Raw genomic sequence first — 26942 nt, 5'->3', positions numbered from 1 at the left:
GTAGTCAATTTTTGCGACGTGGCGCGGCCGCGACGCGGCTCAACCCCCGCCACCGGTTTCTTTAGGCAACCCCACGACGAGAGGGTGAATCGTCGGCGTCGGCGTCGGTGAATCATTACAATCCCCCGAAACAGGGTGAGTCACTGAGCACGCACATCTCATTACGTACAACGTTCAACATAGAACATAAATCAACATCACGTGCCTTATCTAATACGTTTATTTAAAGATGTGACGCGATGAATTTTTTACGCGATTTTTCACATTTCACACGAAATATTTCAACAGTTCAACATACGAATTAACCATCATAAACAAAGGTGCGAAGAGTTACACACAGTTTTCACACACAGTTTTCACACACAGTTTTCCCTGAAGATGGCTCCTGCAATGGTAGCCGAAACGTCGGATCAAATCCAACATACACGGTATCACCCAAAAAAGATACATAATATTAAAGGTGCGAAGGTTTCCACGGTCACTGTTATCAATGTGTTTCTTTTTTGGGTGTTACCGTGTGTGTTGGATTTGTTTTTTTTTTTTTTTTTTTATTTATTTACAATTTTAAAAAACTCGTTAGGGTTACATTAGAAATTTAATATTGTCTAGTCATTTTATGTCTCGTCTAGTCTAGTTAGTTCAGTCATCATGTGCTTTTTCAAATTGATTTTAAATTTGTCTCCATTAAAAGTTTTCAAGTAGTAAGGTAGGTCGTTGTAGTGTTTAAGTCCATTATGTAGTATTTTTGACTGTCCTGTGTTTGTCTTTGCTTTTTCAATATGATAGTGTTGTTGTTGTCTGGTGTTATATTTGTGTATGTCAGCATTTTTGACTAATATTATGTCGTCGTCTTGTATGTTTCCCAGTGTTATTTTGTGCACAATTTTTAAGGTCTCAATTTCAGTCAAGTAGTTTATGTCAAACTGGTGCGTTTTTTTGTACAGTTCAGTCGTAGAGGTCAGGTAGGGTAGGTTGTATGTTAGTTTAAGAATTTTATTTTGTTGTTCGGCTACCATTGCAGGCGCCATCTTCAGGGTAAACTGAGTGTTTTGTAGAAAAAAGTATGTGTTTAAGTACTAGTAATTTGAACCGAAAATTTCGCATAAACCGAGTAATTACAGTGCACGAATAATAAAAGAGGCAATTGAAATACACAGACACCCAAATAACATAAACAAAGACGACGGGCTTAAATTAAACTCAACATGGTTCCCGGCACTACACAGTACAAACATGACACGGAATGTGCCTACTGCCGACTGCGACACGGTACAAAAAAGAAACACATTGATAATATTACTGGGTTTATGTAAAATTTTCGGTTCGAAGGCGAAAAAATGTCCGGTGTCCATAAAGTTTTCCGCTATTGCAGATTTGTCAGGGTGCCCAAGTTTAACGAATAGAAATTCGCCGAATGCGACACGGTAAAATGACTAGTAATTAAACTCATACTTTTTTCTACAACTGAAGATGGCTCCTGCATTGGTAGCCGAAACGTCGGAACAAATCCAACACACACGGTATCACCCAAAAAATAAACATGTATATTTTTTTGGGTTATCCCGTGTAGGTTGGATTCTGCCAACGATGTGATAAAGGGTACATTGGACAAACGGGGCGCACAGCTGAGACAGGGACCCGGAAAAATCTGCATTAACGGAACATTCTTTCAACACAGGACATATTTTCTAACTTAATTTATTTTCTAGTTGTTTACATTTATTATGCAGTCACCAGCGCCCTTGAGGTGATTTTCACAAAAATGGCGCTATATAAATTATCCATACATTATTATTATTATTACCTCACTTCCCCTTTCAAATACCATCTTTGACTTACTTTCGTTCATCGCCAGTTCGCTCTCCAGGCATACATTCTAGAGACTATTTGTTGCAAATCATCCTTGCTGCTTGCTAACAGAACTGCATCATCGGCATACAACAAGCAGCTTACTGAAAAATTATCCATTTTTGCTCCAATACCCATACATTATATCTCTTTCATACAGTTGTCCATGCATAGATTGAACAACCATGGTGACATTACACATCCCCGTTTCACGCCTTTTGAGATCGCAAACCGAGATGTGAAGCCCCATTATCTCTTACACATGTGACACTGAACTCCTTCTCTACATAAATAAAAAGAAATTCATACATAAACAAATAAAAGTTCATCCATAAACAAATAAAAATTCACCCATAAACAAATAAAAATTCATCCAAAAAAAATAAAAATTCACCCATAAACAAATAAAAATTCACCCATAAACAAATAAAAATTCATCCATAAACAAATAAAAATTCACCCATAAATAAATAAAAATTCATACAAAAACAAATAAAAATTCACCCATAAACAAATAAAAATTCATCCACAAACAAATAAAAATTCAACAATATTTTGAGTTTGTCCAAATTTTTGTAGACAAGGACTGGATGCAACTCCCTGGGGAGCTGTTTATATTAACATATTACAACAGAGATGAAGAACACTTAAGAAAAGGTAATATAGAAGTCTAGGCATCTACAGGGCTTATGACCTGTCAATGGCTGGTTTAAGTGGCCACTTTACACACTGTGTAACATTCAACATTCTGCCTATATTTGAACATCTAAATTCCTTCAATTCTTTCATCTGTTGATGTTTCAGCTCTTTAACTTCACAAACATCAACAGATGAAAGAATTGAAGGAATATAGATGTTCAAATATAGGCAGAATGGTGAATGTTACACAGTGTGTAAAGTGGCCACTTAAACCAGCCAATGACAGGTCATAAACCCTATAGATGCCTAGACTTCCATATTCCCTTCTCAAAAATGTTTCCCTCCTCTGTTGTAATTTATGTGATAATTTAAAATAAATGAAATTTCCAAAAAATTTAAAATAATAAAATATAACCATCAGACTTTCCCGTTTTCTGCTCATCAACATTCGAATCCGCGCTTATGTAAGATTGTGTAATCCTTGAGGATAAGCATTATCGACTCAACGTCCGTTCCGTTCACTCTACGTGGCCACAGAACACAGAATGCCTCGATTGAGTCGATAATGCTTATCTCAACGGATTACACAATCCTTACATAAGCCGCGGATCTCGACATTTGTGCACCCAACCAGTTCATGATGGCTTATATTTCATTTTAAAATGAAAAATTCACATTTAAATTCATTTCAACAGAGAGGGAAAAATTTTTGAGAAGGGAATATGGAAGTCTAGGCATTTACAGGGCTTATGACCTGTCATTGGCTGGTTTAAGTGGCCACTTTACACACTGTGTAACATTCACCATTCTGCCCATGTTTGAACATCCACATTTCCTCAACTCTTCCATCTGTTGACTTTTGTGAAGTAAAAGAGCTGAAACATTTATCACGTGGGTGAGATTCATCCGGCTGAACCAAATCACCTACTAGGCAACGCCTGAAAACAATTTTTCAATTTTTATACTTCTTCTTTTACCAGGTAGTAATTCAACAATGTTTGATTATGTCCAAATGCTTGTAGACTGGCAGACTGACAGGTCATAAGCCCTGTAAATGCCTAGACTTCCATATTCCCTTCTCAAAAATGTTTCCCTCTCTGTTGAAATGAATTTAAATATGAACAACTCCCTAGGGAGGAAATCCAGCCAGTCTGCAAGCATTTGGACATAATCAAACATTGTTGAAAAATTCCCACCCATAAAACACATTTTGCAACGATCGTCACGTTTATTAGACACTGAATAAAATATTTCGCCGTTTAGTGATAGAAATTCCAAAAATAAATGGGAGTGCGGCTAGGAGTTGCAGGCGCCCGCCCCATTCAACAGTTTAAAGGCGGGAGTTCTGATATTTACTCAGTGAAAACTAAATGCCGCCACATAACACCTATTCTACTCTACGGATGCGAATCGTTACACCTCACTAGGGCCCAAAACCGCAAAATACTGAATATGTTTCTTTTTTGGGTGATACCGTGTGTGTTGGATTTGTTCCGACGTTTCGGCTACCTGGCTAGATGGCTCCTGCAATGGTAGCCGAAACGTCGGAACAAATCCAACACACACGGTATCACCCAAAAAAGAAACATATTGATAACAGTGACCGTGAAAACCTTCGCACCTATTTGGCAAAATACTGAGTTTTGAGAATAGGCGTCTCGGAAGAATCTTGAGTTTGCGGTGGTTTGACTTCTTCGGAATGAAGTAATGAGAGAACGGACGCAGCAAACTCCGGTGACAACTGTCATCGAGCGGAGGCGATACGGTTGGCTGGGCCACGTACCGCGTATGCCTCCTGAGAGCCTTAAGGCTGTGAGGTAAAACGCACGCAAAATGAGGAATTCATACGATTTTGCCATTTTAAAACGAATATTTTTTTTTAAATCGCGCAATAATAAAAAAATAAAAAAGCATAAATTGGATAAAAAACATATTTTTTATAGGTATTTCTATTAAAGGTATACTTAAAAGATTTTTTTAAAAACTAAAATATAATAACTTTTCGACCGGCAGATTACGCCATTTCAAATTTAGACGAAACTTAGGTATCTGGGATCTCAATAAAGACTAAGTATTGAACTAAAATTTGTAATAATGATTTGAAAATAATAAATTAAACATGAAAGTGGCCGCAGCAAAACCTTAATTTTTTGTTTTTGAAAAGGAATACAAGCATTTTAAATCACATAAATTTTTGTGAACTTTTCCTCTATTTCTACGCAAAATTATGGTCAGGTTATCGACGTCCTGGACGTCCGCTGCTGACTGTTCGTCGGCAGTTTGTATCAGAACTACGGGACGCGAACCTGAGTCGGGTGGACGCGCAGGAGCTGGCAGCCGATAGAGATGCATGGAGGGTCTTTGTGGACACCATATGCTCCAACGAAACAGCGGACATGTTAGGATGACTATTATTATTAGTGATAAAAGCCCATGTAAATAATACCTAAAATCTGTTTTGTAATAATTTTTTTTCTAATACTTAATTTTTAATTAGCAGTACCTACCCGTATCCGGTGATAAATATTCTCTTTCAGACAAAAAAGTAGACTTCTTGCGGTCAGATAATGTGGAATACTGTTTTGATACTGGGCGTAATTTGCAAGAAAATGGTTAGTAAATTAATTAATATGGACTATATTATATTATCGTTGGGTTTATAGATTAGTATAGACCACGCGTGACGCACCGTAAAACCACAATGATCCATATACTGATAAAACCCTCTAAGCGCCAAAATTTTACAAGTTAAAAATGCAGTTTACATTCTTCGAGCATTATCAACATTATTTTTTTATATTTTTTTATTATTAATAAAATATATAATACAAAAAGTACATATTATACTCCCAGGAGGAATTAAAGAAACTCATTTGGGTCCGTACATACAAAGAAAACATTTTTGTGACAATACATAGTTAATATATCCGAAATAGTAAGACAAAAAAGAAACATAAAACAGTACTTTACACCATCTATATAAATTACATTAATAACTATCACTATCAAAAAGATTCAAGTATTTTTAATTGCGACACTTCTGGATTTTTTATTAGATTTTTCGTGTTTTAGCTCATCGGCAGTTTATTATATTCGGAATGGCCAATATTTTTTTATTTATTCATTCAAAATTACAAAATTAAATATATATGAACTTATTAAGGCTTTTTAGGCTATGCCCGTGTCAAGCCACAATAAATAACAATAAAAATACATGGTAAAATTAATTAGATCAAATTATAATGACATAGAATCACAATAATCAAATTCCAAAGAATACAATGCAAAAACGATAATCAGAAATAATTTTTAAAATATAAATTATACAAATTAAGAATCACACATAATCAAATATACAAAATAGTAGTATCATTTCATTTTTTTTTTTTTTCTAATACAAACAAAGATTAATAATAAAATAATGTGACCTCACTTACCCGTGCCGAGGACACTTAACAATATATTTTTTTGAAATATTTTACATGTGAGAATAAACAAAGAAGACTTAAACATACCTACAGAGATACTTAAAAAATGTTCAGAATGTTTTAAACACTACGAAGTTTATATGTAATTTATATACACCTATATTATTTATATTATAAAACGTACAAAAAAATAACAAAAACATAACATAAACTATACATTTGGGGAACGGTTTATTCAATATTGGTTTGGGCGAATGAGACATTCCATTTTACTTCTACCCAGCTCCACTATCCATTTTTTATAGCCTTTTTGAACATTTTCTCATTTCTGATTGTTTTAATAGACATGAAGTAGAAAATCGGTCATGGTCATGTCATGCCATATTTTTATGATTTAAACGTATTAGTCATTAAAAAGGAATGGCCCACGCTCAGACGCTGAAGTCTTTGTGGGCATTTTTTCAATGTATGTTATAGCTTAATTTTAAGATGTAATTATATTTCTATGCAATTATTGAACCACACGTTAACTACTGTAGTAGCATTTTATTTTTATCAAACAAAGAAAACATAGATAAACTAACTGTATTACAAAATAAAGCCTTTAGAATCATTTTGAAAAAAAACAGATATACGAGGGTAAAGTCGATGGTAAATGAAATGAAATTATTAACATATAAACAAAGAATATTTTACAATACAATGATATTTGTTCATAAAATTATAAACTCTAATAAAAAAAACAGAATTTTGGAAAAAAAATGATCGGAACCAGCATGAACACGATCACAATACTAGAGAAAAGAACAAAATTAGACTTCCATTTAGGAAAAAGGCAAAGTCACAAAATTCAATTTTATTTAAAGCAATTAAAAAGTATTACGAAATGGAAAAAAATATTTATGAAGAAAAAACATATCAAAATTAAAAATAATGGTCAAGACATATGTGATAAACAATTTATAAATTAAATATATTTTCAATGTTATTATTAGAACACACATAACAATATGTATATGTGTGCCCTACTTTAAGATTTAAATTTAAAAAATATATATATATGTATGGAAAAAAAAACAAATAAAAAATAAAAAATTGTTTCGCGTACAAAAGATACTTTTAGACTTTACATTGACTGCTTTCAACGCAACATACAGCCGCAATATACAGTCAATTCGTCACCCTCAATCAAATTTTCCCAATTCCGACGGCGACAGGGTATGTTAGTTCATTAGCTTGTTAGTAAACACTTTATGTACATATACAGTCTACATACATATGAATAAGGGCGGGCATATTGCCTTAAGGCAATTTCTTCCTACCTACCCAAACCGTTCAATTTGAGAAAATCAGTGGTAGGTATTTGAACATATTGTTGGTTTATGAATAAATGATTTAAAGAAAAATTTTATTTTTTTATTTTTAAGAAGTATATCTAATTTAATATTTACATTTAACTATGAAGATAGGAGGGGTTAAAGAGGGAAGAAAAAGGGGGGAAAAGGAAAAACTGAAATATTCAGAAAATGACATTTCATACGTGATATGAATGTAAATAAAGAAGAGGGCGTCTCTGACATTAGTGGGTAGATTATTCCATAATCGAGCAGCTACTACTGTGACAGACGAGGCAAAAAAATTAGAGCGGTGAATGGGTATTAAAAGGGTTCTCTCGTTATTAGAACGAAGAGCTAGCCCATGATGTGATAGAGGTTAGAAGAGCTCTCTCAGATAAACAGGCGAAGTAGGATTATTTCAAAAATTGTGAAGAAGTATAGAAGAATACAGTATAGGCAATAAGTGTATTTAGAGGGTTTATCAGTATACTGACGATAAAGAAACGATAATATCGAGGCTATACTGACAGAATGCATTAAGTCAACAGTCTTTTTATAAATTTAAAATATTTTTTAATCTGGGTAAAAGATTTTGTTTTCAAATTTTATGCTATGCCTAAAATAAAGATTACTTTTTTAATTTAAAAAAAAGGAATAACCCGCTAAGCCTCTGTTTTGAGGCTTGTCAGCAGGTGGGATAGAGGGGATATGGAAGGTGGTAATGAAAAATACACCACAACACCCAGACCAATTGAGAAAAAAATATTGCTTGGATTTTTTCTTGAAACTGGCGGGGATCGAACCCGCGATACCAGTTTCACAGATAGCCGTCTAACCAACTGCACCACGGCACCTGTCTCTTTCAAAGTTTAAAAAAAAAAATTGTGGAAGAAATAATGCGTTGAAAGCATAAAAAGCTTTAAATGCGATTATCTCGGAACTCGTTTTAATGACTTAATGCATTATTTTTTATTTATTTATTTAATTTTACAATACGCCCAAGGGGCATTTACAAAAAATATACAGGTAAGTACAAACATAGTATAGTAATCATTTAAAAAATAAACAACGCTTTTTTGTATACATGTAAAAACAATAAAAAGCACACTGCCATGCAAAAAAAAAAGTGAAACTTTACATAGTAAAAAAGAAGAAAATATATAGATAAAAGAAAAGTAATTGAATTAAAGGCAAATTGTAAATAACTTGTAAAGAATGTAAACAAAAAAATATATAAATATATATACGTATACTTACACGAATAAAAAAATGGTTTTTACAAATTATTGTTAAAAACAAATAATAAAAATTAGTTTAAGTTTAAGTATATATAAGATAATAATAAATAATAATACACCTCAAAAATAGAGAAAAAATTGTATGAAAAAGAAAGTTTCATTACGACATTAATAATTAGTTTTAAACAGTGCATTTAAGAACGTTTTAAAATATATAATTGTCGTATTAAAAATGTCTATATCACAAGTAAATTATGTTAGTAAAGCGTCGGGAGAGTAGGGCACAGGGGACCTGCTGGCTCAAGGGGGTCTATAGCAGAAAATACTAAACTATTCACGCAGTCCATTTTTTAGTCATGTAAATTGTGACGGACGAGTGAAAGTGGACGAGTGCTTTCGACTCAATAGCTGCTCTCAGGTAAACGTCCAGAATACGGAAATCGAGTAGAGATATGTCCGCCTCGTTGAGCAGTGGTTGGCGCGTTCGCCTGCCATTCTCGAGGTCCTGGGTTCGATTCCCGCCCGGCAGGGGCGCGAAAGATTGATTTCAAAGGTTTTTTGAACTGCAATATTTCCTTCTTCTCGGTTCAAAGTTCTACTAATTTTAAAAAAAGGCCACCATCTTCAAATGGGCCAATGTCTGGAGGCAAAACTGCACACATAACAAATACATACATACACACGCATCGTAATAGCTCCACCCCACTCCATACCGTTTTACCCGTTGTTGACCACACCTATTCGATGAATCTTATAACATACAATCAGGTAAAGCACTTTCAAGCATAGAATCAAGAATAGTCCAGAAACCGCATTCGCACATCAAACAGAAGGCGACTAAACTACGCATAAATGAGTAGGTTTACGTTTTGACCCATTAGTTTCTTTGTAGACGTCGCTCGGCACGCAACTCCTGATTTGAATTCAACTATGCCGTGTTGTGTCCTTTTAAAGTAAAGAAATACTTCTAGGATCTTAAAGAAACAGGATGCAATCACATTTCATCTGTAATTTGCAAATGAATGCGTATATAACAAATGCATTACTTAAAAATTTAATTATTTTTCTATCTGTCAGATTGTCGAAGAAACAAAATGGATATTTCGTTAGTGTTGCCAGGGTAGAATTTTTTTTACCCTACTTTGCTCATCACCACGGAGGCCGTGGTGTAGTGGTCAAGACGCTTGACTCACGCACGGAAGGTTCCGGGTTCGATTCCCGGTGAGAACACAAAAATTAAAATGTGATTTTTCTCAAGCCTGGGTGCTCTGTGATGTAATTCACCCCTGTAATTAGTCCTCCTGGCCTGTTGCGGTGCAAAAAAAAATGTAAAAAAAAAATATGTAAAATCTAATAAAAGAACTAATGAAAATAAGACCTCGGATTAAACAACGCCGTGGGGGACATTTGAACGACATTATCTTTAAAAAATCAAATATTATTTAACATAATATAAAAATATCCGTTTTATGACAAATATTTTTTATTTTATTTTAAGTTCAAAGTTCATTAATTCAATTACTCTTTTTAAACGACCCTTTACTTATCTACTCTGTTGTGTCAATCAATGTTTCCGCGTGCACAATAAAATTTTAGATAAATTAACAGATTACTTTTTTTAAACCTTACATTAGTGTTATGATTTTGTTTTTCCCATCAAGCAACATTACCCGGCGACTTTACGAATACGCGCGGCGAAAGTAGGGCTAAGTGGGGGAATTATTGGACACAGTCCGATGTTTTCAAATATGATTCTACGCTCCTTCTGGACTATTCTTAATTCTATGCATACATAATACGGAAAAAAAATAGCGATACGATTTAAATGTGATAAACATGGTCAAATAAAAATAGCCAGTATGAGGGATATATCACATACTACGAATACCGATAAAAATACAAATATAAAATGGATAAAGACTAATCAATTGTATTTTCGTGGAGAAATGTTTTCATACATAAACGTAAAAACGAAATTTAATACAAATACGTTGCAAGAAAAACGCAACGTGTTTGGCCTTGGTTGTTGTGACGCCAAGATTCGTGATAATGGTCTGAACAAATTTCAATGGCCAGGAACAAATAAACAGGAATTGTGACGTATTAGGGGCGTGGCCAATGGAATGACCGTTTTTGGGGGAATTAAAAGTTATTTATCATGTTATTATTGCATTTAACCGGCGGTTGGCTACCCAAATGTCAAGAAAAGCAATCGCCATAGGAATTATAATTTAATTTTCACTTTTTTGTATTAGATACTCCTTACTATTTTTCAAATGCAATTTATTGCAGTATTATTTTTTATAGTAAACGCCGGTTTTTTGCTAGTGAACTGTATTTATTTACGAGCAAAACAAAAAACAAACCGACACGAGCGTTGACTTAGAGATTACACGCGCGTTGACTCATGACTGCGATAACCTAAACACGTTCATTGTGATCGCTCAAATGCTCAGAATGTTTTTAAGCACGTCGATAGTGATTTGTGATTGAGCTACAGAGGATTCTGGGTAAATAAATGTAAAAACCGTACTGTGTATTTTTTTGTGTGAAAAACCTGATTCTCTTTCAGGTTTCTCGAAGGATTCAAACAAGACTACAAAAATACATAAATAATTTTAGAGTTGTCCAAAGTAATAATGATCTATGCCTGCCCATAATCACCGAGAGTTATTATAAATATTGAATCAAATATCTGTGAAGTAGAGATAATCCGATTAGTGGCTATATACCAGTGGCGAACGGTGATTTTATTTACAGGGAAGCTGTAAAAAAAAACATATTTTTGTACCTACATAGAAGGTCCATAATATAATGTAAGTAATATATACTTTAAATTGATATTTTAACAACTCTCATCTATGAAATCAACTCAAACTACGTAACTTCGTGATATATTATATTGTGTAGCTATCCATTAATTTAACACATAAAATATAAAAGTTAGTAAAAAGTCACAATGAATTCAGTCAGTATTAGGTTTTCTCATTACGATTGAAATGTCAACTGGCCGATTTGCTCTAGAAATGAATAATGCCAAAAACGGCCGCGTGAGCGCCGTATCTGTTGCGAGTCACATGTCAAAAGTATCATCTCAAAGAAAAATAGTCCTTAAGAAATAATGTTTGAAATAATGTTTTCCAAATCGAGAATCTTCAAATAATGTGTGTAATCTGCATGTTTACTCTAGGAGAAAAATCACACCACTGGGTTTAGGATGTTTAAAATATAGTACACTTATTTGTATGAAGAAATAAGCTGGAGTCATAGGCTAGTTCTTTGACTCATTGCTGGCGCTGCGCTGGGCGCGCTTTATTAATAGTTTTATTTTGAGAAAAATACAAATGGCGGTAATGATTTACAGGAAATAGTAATTATTTGTTTGTTTTTATGTTAACAAAGTTACCGTAAAACATTATTATGGATAGTCAAATATAATGCTTAGCTGCGCATAATTGCTTCTATACACGGTTCGCCCCTGCTGTATACAGTGTATAATGTATATACCAGGGGCGAATTGTGTTTAGAAGCGATTACGCGCAGCTCACCTCTATATTTGACTCACCATAATAATATTTGACTGTAACTTATTTACAGAAAAACAAATAAATAATAACTATTTATTTTTAATCATTTCCACCGTTTGTATTTTATCCTAATATAAATATTAATATTAACAAAGCGCGCCCAGCGCCTGCGGCGAGCCAAGAAACTAGCCGATTATTCCAGCTTATTTTTTCGTACAAATAAGTGTAGTATATTTTGAATGGCTTAACCCCAGTGCGGGTTTTTTCTCCTAGATTAAACTTGCAGATTACACAAATTATTTAAAGATTCTTGATTTGGAAAACAGTATTTCAAACATTATTTCTTAAGGGCTATTTTTCTTTGAGATGGTACTTTTGACATAAGACCATAATTCCTTACATGCGTCGGACACATAGCGCTCGACGCGGCCGTTTTTAGCACTATTATTTTCTAGAACAATTCGGCCAGTCGACATTTCAATTGAATACCTAATATCAACTGAATTCATAGTACTATTAAAAAAAAAAAATGTGTTGTGTATTAAAGTAATGGATAATATATCTAATAATATATCACGAAGTTACGTCGATTGAGTTGATTTCATGTATGAGTGTTGTTGTATCACACAGAACCACAGAAAAATATCAAATTATAGTATATATTTGCTTGCTCCTCGCTCTTTCATGACATTGGTCGTAGGGAGTCAGAAAAGTTGATGCATGCCACGGATTGGAGAATCTTACTGGATGTCAAAAATAAAATATAAAAAATAATGAATAATCAAAAAAATATATATTTATAGATGACAACCATGAAGTTTCGCATAAATAAATTGTCTATGTTTTTATGAATGTATGTATGTGTATGCGCATGGGTGTATATATATATATATATATATGTGTGTGTGTATATATGTGTATGTCTGTATGTATATGAATCAAAATGTGTATCCGAATAAGTTTATATTTTGTTTGTCTGTGCTCTATATTAATTTGTTAACTTTAATAATATATTAAAATGTAATTGCCTAGATTGGAACGGGGTATGTACCCTTGTTAGCTGAGAAAAGTGAACATGGAATCGTATTTTGATAAAGAGTGTGAATAAATAAATAATAATAATATTACTTACATTATATTATGGTACAAATATATGATTTTTTGATAGCTTACCTGTAAATAAAATCACCATTCGCCACTGGTATATACGAAGCACGGCGTTGCGGAGCGTTAGGAGCGTTCAATTATGATTTTGAACATCAGTAATCTGTATACAGTGAATACATTCCCGCATACATTTAGCCGATCGGCTGCCCCCTGTACTAATACCGTTTGCGGTCATTATTTCGGTCAATAGCACCGAACGCAGCGCGCGGTACGCAATTCCCCACCGCTAATTACATTATACCCGAATTGGAAATAAATTGCCTGTTTATTACGTAACATATGCACCGGGGAACGTTCTCGCCGGAATCTTGAACTAAACTACGCGGCACAAAAAAATAATACCATAATTTATGTTAGCAATTAAAATAAAACCTATTTTATTTTTTACCGACCTATTTCGAAGCCACATCAGTGCCTCGATTACGATGGGAAGATAAAGACGTCATACCTTCACCTTGACGGTATAGTTGAAGATAAATTCCCTCTAGCGATTATAAAGATACACTACCGAAACCCATCTTCCAGTTTTGGGTAGGAACATCGATATGAAACAAGGGGAAGCGTACGTCACGGTTCTGATGTAAGTACATCGTGCGTGAAAAATTTCAACGCTTATCAGTCCATGGTTTACCTCTTCGTTCTCATTCTCAAGGCACTCTCTTAATACCCATACACAATTCCTCTTTCTTCTCTAACTCATATAGTGTCCATGCGGCTCGACTGTGGAATCATCTCCCATCCACCATCAAAAATGTTACTACATTATCTCTGTTTAAATCACGTCTGAAGAAACATCTCCTTTCTCTTCCTTAAACTTTCCTCCTTTCCTTTTTCCTCTTTCCTCTTTTTTCCTTTTTCCCATTGAGTAATAGTTTTGATTTAAGGTAATTTATAAACAAATACGTTTATTTCTATTTTTATACATTTTTAACTTTTTATTATTTTTTTTTTCTATTGAATATGTTCTGTAACTTGAATTATAAAAATAAAACTTTTATTTTATTGGTTGGTTGGAAGAAATTGCCATTTGGCAATAAGCCCGCCAATGTACAAATAGCATCATGTACAAAAAGTTAAATAAATAAAAAATATAAAAAAATACATCGGTTAATACCGGCGAGTCTAGAACCCCTCGATACGTTAATCTACGCATTAGAAGTGACAAAAATTTTGTTCCACCGAGTAAAGGGTACAATAACTTTTCCTTTCGACGTAGATGTAAAGCTCGGGTTTCCTAGGACAGCGGTGCCCGTATTTTAACGGCCGTAGTGAACATTAACGCGGTTGACAGCCGTCGTAACGGTGACTAGAGAGTGGTATTCTATAAAAATGGTGTTGATAACACCGTTAAAAAATAAAACCACTCTCTAGTCACCACTACGACGGCTTTCCACCGCATCACCGTTCACTACGGCCGTTAAGATACGGGCACCGCTGTCCTAGGAAACCCTAGCTTAACTGATCTAAGCGTAAGACGTATGTCAGCTAGTTCATCTGGAATGCAGAGTTCCCTGAGATATTCCGGAGCAAGAGTTGTGCAGACAACAGAGTTTGTATTGTAAAACGAAGCCAGTGTAATTCTCGAAGTCGTGGAGTGATATGACTGAATTTAGAGATTCCAAAAATAAGTCTCGCTGCGGCATTCAATACAGACTAGGCGAGTCATTTTATTCATTGGTAGACCTGCGTAGATAGCATTACAATAATCGATTCTAGACACTACAAACGCATTTATTAATTGACGGGCGGCATCAACTGGCAATTTTTTGCGTATGCATTTTATCTGTCTCAGCTGGTAAAACCATGAACTTATCGTTCTACTAATTTGAGCGTCAAGAGAAAGGTCGGAATTAAAGAAGACTCTCAGTAGTTTAACGGTGGGTAAAGCGGTACTCCTCACATCGGGTAGTGCCGGATCCTGAATCAAATTCTGTCGTCTGGCTGAAGCCATCCATAGTAGTTACGTTTTAAATGGGTTAAGTATTAATCTGTTTTCAGAAATCCAGTTTCCTATTTTCTCAATGTCCATTATTCAAATTAACAGGCACATTTCTCTCGCTCGGTTGACAATAAAAATAAATCTGTGTATCATCTTCTACTACTACTACTACCATCACGCCATTTCCCCGTAGGGGTAGGCAGAGAGAATGGACCGCCACACACGTCTATCCTGGCATACACTCCTAGCCTCTTCCACATTCATACATCTTGTCATACATGCCCTTCGGTTCTGTCTGCTTTTGACATGACCAGACTTAAGATTTTGGTTTATCTGATCATGCCACGTCTTCCTTGGTCGTCCTCGTCTAACGTTGCCGTTCATTTTTGCCATATATACTTGTTTTACCATTCTCTCGTCGTCCATTCGTTCTACGTGACCAAACCATCTCAGAGACCCTTTCTTAATCTTATCAATTATACTTGTCTCAGATTTACACTCTCGCCTGATTTCATATTTCGTAACCCTGTCACACATTGATTTCCCACACATTCGTCTAAGAGATCGCATTTCAACCGCGTTCACTCGGCTTTCATCCTTCCTCTGCCAGTTCCATGTTTCACTTCCATACATAAGTGTTGGGACTAAAACTCCGTTGTGCACTGCCAGTTTAGCTTCGATTGACATATTTTTATTAGAAATTACTGTGCTTAGTGCTCCGTTCATTTTGTTGCCCGCATTCACTCTTCTTTCAACATCTTTTTCTACTCTTCCATCTCTTGAAAACATGCTTCCCAGGTACACAAATTCTTCTACTTGCTCGAGACATTCGTTGTTTACATTTATTATGCAGTCAGTAACCTCACTATCCCTTTCAAATACCATCACTTTTGACTTACTTTCGTTCATCGCCAATTCGCTCTCCAGGCATACATCATACATTTTAGAGACTATTTGCTGCAAATCAGCAAATTGACATTTTAATAAAAAAATATAAAATTCCAGCGACATAAAAATAATTTTAAAAAGCTTACAGAAAAATACAATGATAATACGAGTACATCAAGCAAAGACCTAGTAAATTTGGCAAGTTTAGTGAACGTGCAACAGCACAAAAAGTAAACGATAAAAAACTAAACAAAGATGGCATCCCTTATGGTTAACAAGAAGACGAAAGCGGTGATCGATAATCAAAGGGTCGGTGTTTTGGGTATACAGGGTCCATTGGCCTATTGTTTTTGTGTATGGTAGTGCCATTCGGGTACTCTAGTTTGTTTCCTGGCTTAGTAAGCTAAAAATTTGGCCATCTTGTCTTCTCTTTTCAAAGTTTGCCGACCCCTTAACTCCACGACAGCGACGCGACTGTAAGAAACATGTATTCAAAAATAGATTCATATTTTTTAGAGCCTTCCACGAACCGCGTTGTGTTGATGTATGCTTTAAATTAACACGTAAAAAATAGTCAAAAGGGCGCAGCAATAATGAGAGTAGAGAAAAGGGTGCACAGAAGTGCTTTTGAGCTTTTTACGTCGTGAGATGAGGAAAAACTACAATTAAATCTACGCTGATATTATACACAAATAAAAATGCTAGGTAATTAATGACTTATATTATTAGTCCTAAGTATTTAATCTAGCCGGACCGAAGGGGGGGGGGGGATTCGAATCCCCCATCGACCGATTTTAATTCGAAAAAGCTATTTGCCATATATTTTTTGTAATCGTAAAATTAATACAAAGAAGAATTTTCCTGTTTTTGTTTTTAAATTTTGAAATAGTTTATTTTTTTCAATTTAAAAAAAAAGACGTAAATAATACAAGGGTCAATTTAACTTGATGTACACAAGCATTCGGCAAACCAACAAAAATTAATAAAATACACGAATGAGTAAAATATGTATACGTGTACATGAATAAATTATTGCACGGTCATAAACACTTCCAACGTTTTATTCTCCTGGCGGCATATACAAGTAGGCGCTGGGGTCGTTTGGTCCCCCCGTTCGGATCATGTGTAATTTTTGGATGCTTAGTGAGGGAAACGTTAACATGTTCAATTTCCATCAGTCGTTCATCGTTTATGTAAGCATATATTTTATACCGGATTGTGGTCCTGTGGCTAGTGTCTCGGACTAACGGACCAAAGGTCCGTGATTCGAATCCTACTCTAACCCGACTTGAATCCCATTTTCTAATAGTGAGTTATTTACAACTCGTTAAAAATGGCCCTCAAAATTAAATATTTGGGAAAATCATAAGAACGCTAATATTTATTTTTTAAGAAAAAAAAATCATTTTATATTTTGTTCTAGATTCAAATAATAATAATTATTATTATGGATAACTCATATAGCGTTTTCGTAATATAATACCTCAAGGGCGCTTTACAAAGTGATTATATAAAGATATCAATTTCATTTAAGAAAAATAATGTACTTTACTTTGTCACCACATGCGAAGAATTTATTCAAATGATTTAGAGAACAAGTGGGTTTCAAGTTTCTTCCGAAACATCACTTCACTCTCACAGTTTCGGACTTCTGCTGGGAGAGCATTCCATGCCGTAGGGCCTGCGACCGCAAATATGCACATTCGCCGAATTTAGTGCGCCGTTTGCGTAGAGGTATAATAACTTTTCCTTTCGACGTAGATGTAGCTGATCTAAGCGTAAGACGTCTGTCAGCTAGTTCATCTGGAATGCAGAGTTCCCTTAGATATTCTGGAGCAGAGTTGTGCAGTGACTTGTACATAAGCCAACATAGTTTGTATTCCACCCTCTGTGGAAAACGTAGCCAGCGTAATTCTCGAAGTCGTGGATTGATATGAATGAACTTAGCGATTCCAAAAATAAGTCTCACTGCGTCATTCAATACAGACTGTAGGCGAGTCATTTTATTCATTGGTAGACCTGCGTAGATACCATTACAATAATCTACTCTAGACACTACAAACGCATTTATTAATTGACGGGCGGCATCAACTGACAATTTTTTGCGTATGCAAAATACATGTAGATAATATAACATTTTTTGCGCAAGTGCAAGTTAGTTGATGTTTTTACATTTTGTCAACATAGTAAGGTCTTTCAAGGTACGCTGCAATTGCTTTTCCAATCTAGTAGCCTATGCACCATCGGGTGATGATAATTAGTTAGTTCGTCTCTGTTAAGACATCTCATCTGCCTAAATAATAATATATATTTTACAGACCTTGTAACATCTGAGCATATTTAGGAACCGGGTCATCGATCCAACACCAATACATTATCACTGCATCATCCGTGTACACAAATACATGTGCAACCAATGTGCGTTTGTGTTAGAGGCGATAAATACATTTAAGTTTGTATAATATAACATATATTGTATTATTAAAATGTACCATATGTGCTGTAGGAATTCGCGAATCGATTTTAATAATTGGTATGACTTTTCTTCACACAAACGTATTCCCGTATTTTCTCCCTGTATTAGAGGAGTGATTTTTTTCACACTATAGATATTTACTTTTGCCGTGTGTCTATTTTTTTGCTCTTTTGATAATTTATTTATTTATTTGACGGACTTATGCAGTCCATTCTGACGATGGTAAATACAAAATCTTATAATAAATACAGGCACTAATAAAATAAAATACAACTAAATAAAATTAAAGCTAGGACAAAAAAAATAAAAATTACTACCTCAAGACAAGATCCGATCTATCTTAGTGATTTTTTAAATCCATAAAGACTTGCACCAAAAAAGTCCAGTTCTTGTCTCGAGTTTACAATGCGACACAATCGGGACATTGGGCTGATGCAGCAAGCTTCCGTCATCATCAACAAAGTACTTTCGAAACGATCCAAATTCTTACCGGACACGGAGATATGAGAAGTACCTAAATTTTGCTATTTAGAACACTACACCCATAATTAAAAAATTACAACAGTGCTACTAAAACTGAACTCACATTTATTGATAAATACATAATATTTCAAATATCTGCCTTCTAATAATATACAAAATTATAAATCAAACCGCTTATACACGCGTTTGTGTAATATTCATGTAAAGAAGTGAATTTGAACAGGAATGTTGCATCTCATAAAACGAAATAATACGGACCAAAATGGACACCAAGTCATTGGAACAAAAGGCATAATAGTACTACACACGTGCGTTTCCAGAAACTATCTACTAGCCAGCGGGCCACATGGCGACGGTATCTACCTACTGTCTACAAAAGCTTCTCTTCGGACATCTATCTCCCTTTGTTAACCATGGAGTTGAAACAGTGTTTGATTTATTTAGTTTTTTATTGCTTACTTCTTGGTTTGAACACTTGACCAATTTACTACTATACTCTATTTTTTATAAATTTATTGATATTGTTTTAACTTTGCTGGAATTCCTCTCATCCATGCGCTTTGTAGCTGCACGATGATTGGTTATCTAGATTTAATATATCAACTTTAAAATACCTTAATTTTGTAAACGGGGTCTAGAATTCCAATCGTCTATGCGCTTAGTAGCAGCAAGGCGTGTTGTAATCTTACTCCTTTTTACTATTCATATTATTATTATTTTGTAATACACTAAATTTATTTGTCAATTTTTAAAATGTGTAAATGGGGGCTAAATTTCTAACTGTGTATGCTCTCTGTAGCTGCAAGACGTCCTGTAATCTAGCTCCTATCTATTATGATTTTTGATTGATCTTAATTGAAAACGAGGAACTAGAATCCCAACCGTCCATGCGCTCTGTAGCTGCAAGACGTACTGGGATATTTATTAATTGTACAGCGCCCTTGAGGTGATTTTCACAAAAATGGCGCTTTATAAATTATCCAACTATATATATATATATATAGGTTTAAATTAAAGAGTGATGACTATTGTCCATGCGATGATATTTCTTCACAGAGTATCGAACATCTGTTATTTCAGTGCCCATTTTTCAGTTTGCAACGCCATAATCTTGAAGTAGAATGCAGGAAAGATGGAATATCCTTAACAGATATCCACACTGTAGTTAAAAGTATCACGCGCCATTGTTCTTGAACTTTGCAACAATAGTGATTGGACTCATAAAGGTAATAAACCAAAATCAGTGATCGAACATCCCATTTCCAAGACAAACAAAAACGATTTTTTCCGAGTACCTTAGCCTTGTACATGACACGTAAGGCTACTAAATACAGGGGTTCAAAATATATATTTTTAAAAAAATAAAAAAATCGGGACATTGGTGCATGGAAGGCATAGTTGCTGTGTTGAACTAGGGTGTCCCGTGCCGAGGGAAACATTTTACAATACGTAAAACATGCCTTAAATTAGTTATTTAACAAAGTTAACATAGTAAGCAATATAATCTAAAATAATCATAAAAAACATAACCAATTTATGTAGACCGAAATTTCATAAACAGAAGACAAATTTTAACCTATTTGGCTTGATGCACTCATCGATCCGTGCGCAACCCACCCATTTCCCTTGTACATTGCAAGCAAGGTATTGAATAATGCAACTTCATATATAAAAAAAAAAACATACACGGTATCACCCAAAAAAGATACATAATATTGATAACAGTGACCGTGAAAACCTTCGCACCTATTTAGAGACGTCAGGTTAGTATGCAAAAATGTACCCCTTTGGCGTATATAATGGAAAATGAGACAAGGAAAAGTTTGGAGTTTCCAGATTATTTTTCAGTTAAAAAGCTTGGCGATTTATGCAGCGGGGTATGTCGACAATGTCGAAGCCGTTCTTTTTTGTAATTATTAGTACATATTGTTTGAATTTAATATCGGTCTAGTTATGCCAAACTAAAATCGACAAAATTGAGCTTTTATTGTCCTGTTTTTCGCACCCCAAAGCTGAACCAATTTTGTTATTTTATTTCAGAAAGAGTATCATCAGATTGAAAATTACGAAAAAAAAACGTTAATGTAATTATATGTATTAAATTTATATTTAAAAAAAATGTATTTAGTAGTAATATTGAATACTTATATTTTTTATCTGAATAAACTAAAAATAATGTTTGATTATGTCCAAATGCTTGCAGACTGGCTGAATGTTACACAGTGTGTAAAGTGGCCACTTAAACCAGCCAATGACAGGTCATAAGCCCTGTAAATGCCTAGACTTCCATATTCCCAAAATAAAAATGTTTTCCCTCAACCCACCCATTTCTTTAGCAATTTTATATAAAGTACTAACTAATTGTCCTTATGGACAATGGAAGTAGATTGTACACGGCCAATCCTCTTTGACCGAAAGTTGTATTAATTTTTAATTGTTTTTGCAGCATCAGGGTGGAGCATCTAGTAACTATTGTATTTGTGGAAGGAGTCATGGAAGGTAGAGAATAATGTTTGTGTGCGTACAGTAACAGAGCTTTTACATAAAGTTGTTTTACAGCTGTTACATTAAAATTTACGAATATACCGAGGGAGCTAGTTCTGATTGGGACTCTTAAGATAATTTTTATTAAAAGCTTCATCAATGCGTCATTTGCACATCCCCATCCAATTATTCCATATTCCAAAACTGATTGACTTATTGCGTAGTATATTTTTACAAGTTCTTTTAGGCTAATTATATTTCTTATAGTTTTAAGAAAGGTAAATTTGTTTTTTTCTAATTTTAACATGTTCGATTTGATTAATCATTTCGTTAAGAATGTGTGTGAAATAGCCTATTCTCCGTCAAATATCACGCGGCTGGTTTGTTTATTTGGACATTCTTGTAATAATGAACATACTTTAATCCACACTTATAGTTTTAAGAAAGGTAAATTTGTTTTTTCTAATTTTAACATGTTCGATTTGATTAATCATTTCGTTAAGAATGTGTGTGAAATAGCCTATTCTCCGTCAAATATCACGCGGCTGGTTTGTTTATTTGGACATTCTTGTAATAATGAACATACTTTAATCCACACTTATAGTTTTAAGAAAGGTAAATTTGTTTTTTCTAATTTTAACATGTTCGATTTGATTAATCATTTCGTTAAGAATGTGTGTGAAATAGCCTATTCTCCGTCAAATATCACGCGGCTGGTTTGTTTATTTGGACATTCTTGTAATAATGAACATACTTTAATCCACACAAGTGCCCTTAGAAGATTTGATAAACAGCAGATTTCGACTTCTGGAGACACGGTTGGGAACATGAAAATAAATCGATTGAAACAGAGATGGTAATGTCATAAATTCAGAATTACGTAAACATAAACGTACCCTTAATTTCCTGGACAGGGCACGCAGAAAAGCCCTCTGCCTCTCCCTGAGAAGAACTCTTCGCCCATTCTTCCTGCGCACGGAGTACCGTCGGAGGGCCAACACTAACCACTGCATCAACTGATTTATCATTTTCAGTTCCTATTGCACACGCGCAAACAGAATGCAAAGTGGACGCGAAAACAAAACAAATCTAATACGGATTCAATGAGAAAGTTCAGTGGTTAAAGAAATCCATCCATCCATACTAATAATATGAGGGCGGGCATATTGCCTTAAGGCAATGGGCAATTATCATGGATTTTTTATTAGCTAATAAATTAATTTTAAAAATCACAAGCCGATCGGTACTATTCTTATTGAAATCTGTTAAGAAGTAAGGGAGATATAAAGGATTAAATTCTAGTAATTTGAATGGTGCCAAAAACAAGCAATTCGTGACGTCATCAAGTATGACGTCTCCGGATGTTTTGTGGCGTCATCGGATTTTTTCATCAATGTCTCTGGATTTTATAGTGTTGTAAATAGCTTCCTTTTTCTATGTGTCGCTTGTTTACATTTACGACGTCCTGTCACTTATCAAACGCTACGAATTGTGATTTATAATTTTCATGATCAATTGATCATTATCCTAAAAAAATAATATTTAGAAGAGGTTGAAAACCACAAAATAATAAGAGAAATTCGAGATGTAAGATGTAATCCGTTTTTACTTTAATCTGTCAGTGCCTGGAACTGGAGTGTGGAATGGGTAAGGGGGGGGGGGGGCTTTGAGATAATATGCAGAGACAACTCTCCTTATATTTCTATATGTAGCCTGTAGCATTACCAACATTAAAATGAATGCATTACTCGTGAACTTCTGTGGCAAAATTTATTACCAACTTACGAAACGGTCGTTTTCGAAAAACCTTATTTTTGAAACGAAAAAAATTAATGAAAATATTCATTTTAAGGGTTTGTATAAACACTAGGAGAATCTTTAAAAAATCTTTCATTTGTAGAGTAGGTTAAATCCGATATTCATCCCGAGTAATAATGCCCTTTTTCTTCCTACCGACCCAAACCGTTCAGTTTGAGAAAATTACAAGTACACGGACATATTCTAGGTATTTATGCAGAATCTTATATTTTTTACAAAAAATTACACTATGCTGTGAAGAGAGGAGAGGAGAGGTTATAGGAAGGAAAGAAGAAGGAGAAAGGAACAACTGAAACTTTTAGATAGTGACATTTCAATATTGATTAAAATGTAAATAAAGAAGGGGCGTCTCTAATATTAGTGGATAGATTATTTCACAATCGAGCAGCTACTACTGTAAAAGAGGAGGCAAGAAAATAAGAGCGGTGATAGGGTATTAAAAGGGTTCTCTCGTTACTACAGCAAAGAGATAGTCTATGTCATACGGTATTTTATTTATTTATACGCGATATGGGCTTTTCTGTGAAAGTGAATCCGTAAGGGTTTATATATAAATTTCAAATAAAAAAAATAAGTACAATACTAAAAAAAAATATTACTCGACAGTATTTCAAAGACCCTTATTAATTTAAAATTGGTTTAAAAAAAAGTGATATTGCTGGAAAAAAAAATTCAGTCAGATCATAAGATCTAAAAGAGGTTCAATGAAGGTCTTCGTCCCGCTCGCGCGTGGGAGGGTACAACTCCACATCGGGGCGAAGAAAGCGAATGTGGTTGTTGAGGCGAGAAGGAATGGGTAATTAAAAAACGGAAAGAAATAGTGAATGGTGGTCAGCCAACGGGGCGAGAACGGAAGCCTACTTTGGGGCAGGGGTGGCGAACGAGCGACCCGCGGGGCGCGCAGTGACCCGCGTGAGAAACCATCTAACCCGCTTGAAATCTTAGATACGATAGTTTTTTATTTAAAGCTTTCATTTAACCTTTCCCTTACTGTCATAAAAAACACCCGCGCGTTACGGTGCTGTGTAGTCACTACACATTAAAAAATAAAATATTTAAAAAGGGAAAAATTAAATATTTATAGGGAATAATAATAATAATTATGGACAACTTATATAGCGACATTTTTGTCATATAATACCTCAGGGGCGCTTTACAAAGTGATTATACAGGGTGTTCTTTAAACCCTGTCACATCCGAAACCACCATGATCAGTGTGGCATATAAGCATACTTAAAAAAATATTTAGGACAAAGAAATCTTTTAAAAATACAATATTAAAAAAATAAATGGTTTCTTACTTCTGCAGGGGAGAAGTGAGGGGCGCGCGGTGCAGTATAAGACTCCCCCCTCCCCTTCCTCGTTTCTGCCCTGCAGAAGTAAGCAACCATTTGCAGTTTTTGATAAATATATTTTTTTAAATTTCATTCGTTCTAAAAAAATATTTTGATGTGCCAATATGTCTTCTTGCTCATACTGATCATCGTGGTTTCGGATGTGACAAGGTTTAATGAACACCCTGTATAGAGATTTAAATTTAATTTTAACTTTTTAATTTAAGAAAAATAATGTACTTTGTCACCACATGCTAAGAATTTATTCAAATGATTTAGAAAAATTCCGAAACATCACTTCACTCTCACAGCTTCGAACCTCTGCTGGGAGAGCATTCCTGCGCAGGAGTTGAATTCCATGTAGGGCCTGCGACCGCAAATGCGCGTTCGCCGAATTTAGTGCGCTGTTTGCGCAAAGGTATAATAACTTTTCCTTTCGACGTTGATGTAGCTGATCTAAGCGTAAGACGTCTGTCAGCTAGTTCATCTGGAATGCAGAGTTCCCTTAGATATTCTGGAGCAGAGTGAATGCGGTTGAAATGCGATCTCTTAGACGAATGTGTGGGAAATCACTGTTTGACAGGGTTACGAATGATGAAATCAGGCGAGAGTGTAAATCTGACTCAGGTATAATTAATAAGATTAAGAAAGGATCTCTGAGATGGTTTGGTCACGTAGAACGAATGGACGGCGAAAGAATGGTAAAACAAGTATATATGGCGAAAATGAACGGTTACGTGAGACGAGGACGACCAAGGAAGACGTGGCATTATCAGATAAACCAAAATCTTAAGTCTGGTCATGTCAAAAGCAGACAGAACCGAAGGGCATGTATGACAAGATGTATAAATGTGGAAGAAGCTAGGAATGTATGCCAAGATAGACGTGTGTGGCAGTTCTTTCTCTCTGCTTACCCCTACGGGAAATGGCGTGAAGGTAGTAGTAGATAAAATTGAAGATAAATGCCCTGGACTGACACCTGAAGCGCCAGACTGATAATCTTACCTTCAAATAACAAAAAAAGATTGAGATACGTTGCAATTGGTGTATCTATGCAGTGCCTTATGCACCATTAGGTGGGGAAAGGGAACGATTATGAATCGTTTTTTACCTTTACTGTAAAATTTTCATTTTGCATATAGACCCTTATTCGAGGGGCACCTTCAATTATCTACCCAGGGATAATATGATATTTTCACTCGGGAGGAATATCGGATTATAATGGCGCTAGTAATCAATAATTTCATTCATACATTTCGTTTGCAAAATTCGCTATCCCAAAAACGGCAGTTTGGTAAGTTGGCAATAAATTTAGTCACAAGAGGCCACGAGTAATGCTGTTATTTTAGTATTGTTAATGCCATAGGTATAAACAAAAGACACGTGTACGTTATAATATTGTTTTTTATACTTTTTTTACCTCCACTTTGCTTTTCGCATTCCAGACATTGACAGATAATAATAAAAGTATTTTTTCTAAATTTATTTAGATTTATCATGACAGACTTTAGAGTTAATAGTAAGCATTGCTCTAAACTGAATATATTTTATGACCCGACACCACTTCTTTGTCACTATCAGGTTTTTGGGTAAATTAAAAACAGATTTTTCGGCGTAACTATTGATGCATTTCTGCACATAGGCTCAACGAATCTAAAATAGATTTTTAAAATTATAAATCACAGCTCGCAACAACGTTTGATAAGCGAAAGGACTTGAACGCCGTAGACGTAAAAAACGACCTATGGAAATAGTTAGCTATAATTACTTTATAAAAATCATAGACTTTTTGGGAAAAACTACCGATGACGTCACACAGCATCATACTTGATGACGTCACAAATTGTTCGTTTTTGCTTTATTTAAAACACTCGAATTTAATCCTTTATATATCTTTTATTACTTAAGAGATTTTAATTATATATATATATATATTGTGGTATGTATCTTTCTTCTCATAATTTCCTCTTATCAACATTCAAACTTGTCATGGATATCTGCAAAGTCGTTCAAAATAAAGGGTTCATATCACGAACTATTTCAGGAACTCCCCAGGGCAGGGCATTCGGTCCTCAATATATCCACAAGCACGCGGTTTAAAATAACAAAATAATTCAGATAAAAAACGACGATGAATTTAGTGAACACTGATGGATAAGAGACGAAAGGGAAAAAAACACCACTGCAACACAGAGAAAAAAAAACACAAAGACGTAACGATTTTTATACTCTATGGTTTTCTAACCTAAAAACGAATCACTGACACCCGTTTGCGCGGCCGGTCAACGCGATATTTGGCGATAAAATTTAACAATTTAGTATGTAAGTACTTACAT

The 26942-nt window shown here is 34.7% G+C and overlaps 1 protein-coding gene across 2 annotated transcripts in view; it reads right to left on the bottom strand.

The window, feature by feature from the left end:
* LOC148270896 (coactosin-like protein) overlaps nt 1–26942 on the bottom strand; it is a 46337-nt gene that overhangs the window by 7666 nt on the left and 11729 nt on the right. The window contains exon 1 of one of the 2 annotated variants that reach the window (XM_088242082.1): nt 4995–5129. The exons of the other annotated variant lie outside the window; for it this stretch is intronic. The gene's annotated coding sequence lies outside the window, so the exon portion shown is untranslated. Of the gene's footprint in view, nt 1–4994; nt 5130–26942 lie in introns of those variants that run through there. 2 annotated transcript variants of the gene reach the window in all.

The sequence above is a fragment of the Micrasema longulum genome, unplaced genomic scaffold (genome assembly GCF_059751315.1).
Source record: "Micrasema longulum isolate JH-2025_06_02 unplaced genomic scaffold, ASM5975131v1 h1tg003288l, whole genome shotgun sequence".
NCBI classification, from domain to species: Eukaryota; Metazoa; Arthropoda; class Insecta; order Trichoptera; family Brachycentridae; genus Micrasema; species Micrasema longulum.
The sequence above is the reverse complement of the archived record's forward strand: the minus strand, read 5'-3'. Positions and strand labels throughout refer to the sequence as shown.